The 7588-nt window shown below is 40.8% G+C and overlaps 1 pseudogene; it reads right to left on the reverse strand.

Moving 5' to 3' along the window:
• Window positions 1-4907: 4907 nt before the first annotated feature.
• Window positions 4908-7240, reverse strand: LOC146839213 (uncharacterized; annotated as a pseudogene).
• Between the last annotated feature and the right edge of the window lie 348 nt (window positions 7241-7588).

The raw sequence follows: 7588 nt of genomic DNA on the forward strand, positions 1-7588 counted from the left end.
AACAGTGAGATCTTGCGCAAAAACATGGAGAGGTTAACCATGATCAAAATGAATCAGCACTTCATGCCACTGAATTACACAATACATGAATCAAGGGAGGAAGATAAGGACAGCGGCTCAGGTGACGGAAGTAGTGTGTTAGATGATGATTACCTACTTCTGGTTGAACCCCCAAAGTCTGAGGACGAGCTGTACTTCCCTGACAATTAGGCTTGCACTTCTTACTGTCTTCCTCCCTTATTTTCTTTTATTTGTGTGTCTGTCTTACTGGTTAGAAACTTCGAATCACAACAAATCCATCACCACCGTCTTCTAGCCATATACGAGTTTCAGCTGTCTGCATTTCACAGTCCACTCCTCTGAATCCTGCTCCTCCATCCTCCTGAATCTTCCTAAATCCATTGCCCTCAAGCCAGATGATGATTGGATGATGAAAAATAGAAGAAAAAAGAAAATCTTTCCTCGTCGAGTCCCTCCAAAAGAAGTGGAACATGATGATGACTACTATAGCTATCCTCCTTTCTGAGCCGAGAGAGACTGCCCATTAACTGAAAATGGGAAGGAACAGGTAATGAATTATTCCATGCATTGGACACTGACTGAGTGATTTTGTTGTTGTTTGTTGTTGTTTGTTGTGCATGAAGTTAATTCATCGTGCACTATATGTAATCTACACACTAAAAGTAACTCAAGGCAATTTTTCCCTTCTTGTATTTTTAATAACAAATTTGTACTTCTGCTGCAGGCCGATACATTGAATTTTGAATATAGAAAGGGGACTCAATCTGTACACTGCACACTGAGTAGGACAACACCATGATGATGATGGCGAGAGAGACGGCCCCTTTCACTTAAGATAAGAAGGAACCGGTCATGAATGGCATGCATTGGACACCGACTCTGAGTGATTGGAGTTTGTGTTGTTGTTTGTTGTGCATGAAGTGAAGTCAAAGTGTACTAGTATTTAATCTACACACTAACAGTGACTCAAGTCAATATTTCCACTCTTGTTGTTTAATAACAAAATTGTACTTCTACTGCAGGCCGATCCATTGCATTTCTGAATCTGGAATCTGGACTCACTCGGGACACTGCAGACTGAGTTGAACAACACCATCATGATGATGACCACAGTGACATAGTATCTTCGCAGTCACTCAGTAGGATCAGAGATGATTGATGGAATAAGCCAGGTTGTTTCATGAGTGGCATAAAAGGTAAACAAGTCAAAAACAACCACAGCAGACCTAAATGTCTGTGTAGCGGTGGAGTCGAGTGTAGTGTGGTATGACTGCGGTGCATTGATTTAGTCACTTAAATTGTAAAATGCTATGTTGCTGGATATGTGCTTTGTCCAACTCTTTCAAAAAATGTACGCTAAATGCAAGATGTGCAAAGGGTGCCGTCACCGTGGGCCTGCTCTGTCCTGTTGGTGTTGTAGGTTAATGCTGGAAACAGACGAGAGTAGACATGATGCATCCATGCCACCTCTGAAAGTGTTCTTGTTGCACTACAACATAACTTGTGCATTTTTTTTGACTTGGTTTCTCAATATTTCTTTTGTTTTTCCATCTACAATTACAGGCCAGGCCTTACCCTGTGCACACTTCCCTTACCAATGAATCTACATCTGCCAGGCAGGCAGTGGCGTCACCCAAGATTGATGGACAAAGCAGGACCAAGAGGAATGCCGAGATGCAACTCCCCATTTTGACCAGGATGACACAGTAACAGTATCAACTTTTATCATCTTTTAAATAATTTGATTCATTTTTTTGTCTTCAATCATTACTACAGTGTGTTGTTCTTATTATCATTATGTTTGCTCTCTGTTTATAATTCATCCCTACAGATATTTTTACATTTCTTTGCTATCTTTTAAAGTAAGCCCGGTACAACAGAACACAAACTGTATGTAATCCCTGTCTCCTTATCATCATCATGCATACATTTCCTTTTTCTCCCTTAACAGATTGATATGGATATGGTAGTCTACAAAGATTGTGTTTTGTTGTTTGTCCATGCGTACTGTTTTTCTTTGTCAAACCTTTCCCAAACCCCCCTTCCCAACCATTCAACAAACCCTAACCCTCTTCCCCCGGGCTGTGTGACTTATTGAGGTGTGACTAAATTAAATGTACACAAATAATTTATCACACGCTTGCTGGGGTGGATGTGGCAAAAGCAACAGCAATTCAATTTCAAGGCAGGGCGAGGATCTTCTTCTGCTTGCCCACCCATGAGCAGTATATTTCTGAGGTAATTTTTTTACCAAAGGAACCTAATACAACAGCATTAATTGCCGGCATTGATTGGATTTGTTGTCATCCTCCTACACAGCACTTACGGTTACGCTTATGTCCAGTGTACTGTAGGCCTAGTCGAGTGACTCGACACAAATAGAGTTGGTAACTCTGTGTACTAGGTTATCCCCACCACCAGTATGTTTTGTTGTATTTTTGCATATTATTGTTTGGCAGTAAATTCTGTACTGTACTTCATTCTACTGTGGATGCTGAAATAGAAATAGGAAATAATACCACAAGTACAGTTCTCTGTAAGCACAGAAGATAGCTGAATTTATTGGAGACCAAACAATACAAAATACCTGCGGCACGGAGACAGACAGCATAGAATGTCCGACAATGTGACATTGGTGATAGTTTATATAGGCCAAAATATTTCCACTCTTGTTGTTTAATAACAAAATTGTACTTCTACTGCAGGCCGATCCATTGCATTTTTGAATATGGAATCTGGACTCACTTGGTACACTGCAGACTGAGTTGAACAACACCATCATGATGATGACCACAGTGACATAGTATCTTCGCAGTCACTCAGTAGGATCAGAGATGATTGATGGAATAAGCCAGGTTGTTTCATGAGTGGCATAAAAGGTAAACAAGTCAAAAACAACCACAGCAGACCTAAATGTCTGTGTAGCGGTGGAGTCGAGTGTAGTGTGGTATGACTGCGGTGCATTGATTTAGTCACTTAAATTGTAAAATGCTATGTTGCTGGATATGTGCTTTGTCCAACTCTTTCAAAAAATGTACGCTAAATGCAAGATGTGCAAAGGGTGCCGTCACCGTGGGCCTGCTCTGTCCTGTTGTTGTTGTAGGTTAATGCTGGAAACAGACGAGAGTAGACATGATGCATCCATGCCACCTCTGAAAGTGTTCTTGTTGCACTACAACATAACTTGTGCATTTTTTTTTACTTGGTTTCTCAATATTTCTTTTGTTTTTCCATCTACAATTACAGGCCAGGCCTTACCCTGTGCACACTTCCCTTACCAATGAATCTACATCTGCCAGGCAGGCAGTGGCGTCACCCAAGATTGATGGACAAAGCAGGACCAAGAGGAATGCCGAGATGCAACTCCCCATTTTGACCAGGATGACACAGTAACAGTATCAACTTTTATCATCTTTTAAATAATTTGATTCATTTTTTTGTCTTCAATCATTACTACAGTGTGTTGTTCTTATTATCATTATGTTTGCTCTCTGTTTATAATTCATCCCTACAGATCATTTCTTTGCTATCTTTTAAAGTAAGCCCGGTACAACAGAACACAAACTGTATGTAATCCCTGTCTCCTTATCATCATCATGCATACATTTCCTTTTTCTCCCTTAACAGATTGATATGGATATGGTAGTCTACAAAGATTGTGTTTTGTTGTTTGTCCATGCGTACTGTTTTTCTTTGTCAAACCTTTCCCAAACCCCCCTTCCCAACCATTCAACAAACCCTAACCCTCTTCCCCCGGGCTGTGTGACTTATTGAGGTGTGACTAAATTAAATGTACACAAATAATTTATCACACGCTTGCTGGGGTGGATGTGGCAAAAGCAACAGCAATTCAATTTCAAGGCAGGGCGAGGATCTTCTTCTGCTTGCCCACCCATGAGCAGTATATTTCTGAGGTAATTTTTTTACCAAAGGAACCTAATACAACAGCATTAATTGCCGGCATTGATTGGATTTGTTGTCATCCTCCTACACAGCACTTACGGTTACGCTTATGTCCAGTGTACTGTAGGCCTAGTCGAGTGACTCGACACAAATAGAGTTGGTAACTCTGTGTACTATCCCCACCACCAGTATGTTTTGTTGTATTTTTGCATATTATTGTTTGGCAGTAAATTCTGTACTGTACTTCATTCTACTGTGGATGCTGAAATAGAAATAGGAAATAATACCACAAGTACAGTTCTCTGTAAGCACAGAAGATAGCTGAATTTATTGGAGACCAAACAATACAAAATACCTGCGGCACGGAGACAGACAGCATAGAATGTCCGACAATGTGACATTGGTGATAGTTTATATAGGCCCAAACCGCAAAGGATGCAGCGTCATATCATACGTAGCACAACTTAAGCACAATTCATTTGTCCAAATATTATGGCCCTACAGTATGATTTTACCATTTAAGGTCCTAAGTCTACTGTTGCTGACCACGTGTCCAACGTAGGCAGCTTTTGGACTTTCCACTCTACTGTAAGATATCTATTCTGGTCCTTTCCAGATAATTATTGCAACACAATAACAGTGCCCGGTAATATTGCGAAATGTGATATGCTAGTACATTAATTGTGTAAGCGAGCATTTTCTTTTGCCATGTATATGTTTACCAAGCAAGCCTTGCATTACTGAAGCCGTGTCTCTACGGGTAAGGAAAAGTACAAGCCTCTTGTGCTGTGATTCTCATGTCAACGTAACATGGCCTAGAAGCGTTTTCTCCTGTGTGTGTTCGCTGTACTCTTTGAAGGCTTGATAACTCACTAAAGCACTTTGCACATTCAGTGCACTTGAATGGTTTTTCCCCTGTGTGTGTTCGCTGATGACTTTGTAGCTCTGATAATTGACTAAAGCTCTTCCCACATTCACTGCAGTTGAATGGCTTTTCTCCTGTGTGTGTTCGCTGATGTATTTGAAGGCTTGCTAACTCACTGAAGCAATTTGCACATTCAGAGCACTTGAATGGTTTTTCCCCGTATGTGTTCGCTGATGACTTTGTAGCTCTTTTAATCGACTAAAGCTCTTTACACATTTATTGCACTTGAATGGTTTTTCTCCTGTGTGAGTTCCCTGGTGATACCGTAATGCTGAAGAATAACTAAAACTACTGTCACATTCACTACAATGATAGAGTTTTTCCCACGTGTGTATTCGCGGATGAATTTGTAGGACTGATAATGGACTAAATCACTTCCCACATTAATGCAGTTGAATGGCTTTTCCCCTGTGTGAGTTTGCTGATGATACCTTAATGCTGAAGAGTCGCGAAAACTACTGTCACATTCACTACAATGATAGGGTTTGTCCCCCGTGTGTGTACGCTGATGACTTTGTAGGCAGGATAATCAACTAAAGCTCTTCACACATTCACTGCAGTTGAATGGTTTTTCCCCTGTGTGTGTTCGCTGATGTCTATGAAAGCTTGATAAATGACTAAATCTCTTTGCACAGTCACTGCACTTGAATTGTTTTTCCCCTGTGTGTGTTCGCTGATGACTTTGAAGGTGTGATAACTGACTAAAGCTCTTCCCACATTCACTGCAGTTGAATGGCTTTTCCCCTGTGTGTGTTTGATTATGTTTTTGAAGGTATGATAATCGACTAAAGCACTTTGCACATTCACAGCACTTGAATGGTTTTTCTCCTGTGTGTGTTTGCTGATGATACCTTAAAGCTGAAGAGTCACGAAAACTACTGTCACATTCACTACAATGATAGGGTTTTTCCCCTGTGTGTGTTCGCTGATGACTTTGTAGGTAGGATAATCGACTAAAGCTCTTCACACATTCAGTGCATTTAAATGGCTTTTCCCCTGTGTGTGTTCGCTGATGTCTTTGAAGGCTTGATAACTCACTAAAGTGCTTGGCACATTCACTGCACTTGAATGGCTTTTCTCCTGTGTGTGTTCGCTGATGTGTTTGAAGGCTTGATAACTTAATAAAACACTTTGCACATTCAGTGCACTTGAATGGTTTTTCCCCCATGTGTGTTCGCTGATGACTTTGTAGCTCTTTTAATCGACTAAAGCTCTTTACACATTCATTGCACTTGAATGTTTTTTCTCCTGTGTGCGTTCGCTGGTGATACCGTAATGCTGAAGAGTAACTAAAACTACTGTCACATTCACTACAATGATAGAGTTTTTCCCCCGTGTGTGTTCGCTGATGAATTTGTAGGACTGATAATCGACTAAAGCACTTTGCACATTCAGTGCACTTGAATGGTTTTTCCCCCATGTGTGTTTGCTGATTTTTTGGGAGGTTTGATAAGTGACTAAAGCACTTCACGCGTTCATTGCACTTTACCGGCTTTTCTCCTCTGTGAGTTTGCTGATGATACCTTAATGCTGAAGAGTGGCGAAAACTACTGTCACATTCACTACAATGATAGGGTTTTTCCCCCGTGTGTGTTCGCTGATGACTTTGTAGGCATGATAATCGACTAAAGCTCTTCACACATTCACTGCATTTAAATGGCTTTTCCCCTGTGTGTGTTCGCTGATGTGTTTGAAGGCTTGATAAATGACTAAAGCGCTTTGCACATTCACTGCACTTGAATTGTTTTTCCCCCGTGTGTGTTCGCTGATGACTTTGAAGGTGTGATAACTGACTAAAGCACTTTGCACATTCACTGCACTTGAATGGCTTTTCTCCTGTGTGTGTTCGCTGATGTCTTTGAAGGCTTGATAAATGACTAAAGCGCTTTGCACATTCACTGCACTTTAATTGTTTTTCCCCCGTGTGTGTTCGCTGATGACTTTGAAGGTGTGATACCTGACTAAAACACCTTGCACATTCACTGCACTTGAATGGTTTTTCCCCCGTGTGTGTTCGCTGATGACTTTGAAGGTGTGATAACTGACTAAAGCACTTTGCACATTCAGTGCACTTGAATGGTTTTTCCCCCGTGTGTGTTCGCTGATGACTTTGTAGCTCTTTTAATCGACTAAAGCTCTTCACACATTCACTGCACTTGAATGGTTTTTGTCCTGTGTACGTGTGCTGATGAAGCTTGAGTAGAGATGAGTAACTAAAGCTCTTGCTGCATGTGTATGATTCTTCTTTCTTGTTTAGTGTCTGTGGGTCAGGTATATATTTGTCTAAATGCCATGACTGTATTTCCTGATGGGCCTTCATGGCTGATAAAGCACTTGTGTTTTTCTCACACACTTTATATGAGTGAAGTATTTTGCACGTTTGATTTCTGTTTTAACAATAAAATGCAATAGCCACAAAATATTTGCCATGCTCCTAATACGTAGAAGGTGTCTTTGTAGGTGATTGTGCCTTTAGATTGAATTAATGCTATGCACACTTGCGGGTAAAGATGTATTTTCCCTTTGGCCGGTGCAAATTGGGACAGTCTGTTGTATTGTAGATAGAAGAACTCCTCTTTCATTTACCCGTCAGTTGTCTGGCTCCGCTCTGTTGTGCTCTTCTCTGGTTACTGTGGTTTGTCCAGAAAGAGTTTTCAATTCACCTACAGCACGGAATGATGGCTTGTCATCATATTATAAAACAGAGCACTGCGGTAATCACATCATACCGATCCCATG

The sequence above is a fragment of the Triturus cristatus genome, chromosome 4_2 (assembly GCF_964204655.1).
Source record: "Triturus cristatus chromosome 4_2, aTriCri1.1, whole genome shotgun sequence".
NCBI lineage: Eukaryota > Metazoa > Chordata > Amphibia > Caudata > Salamandridae > Triturus > Triturus cristatus.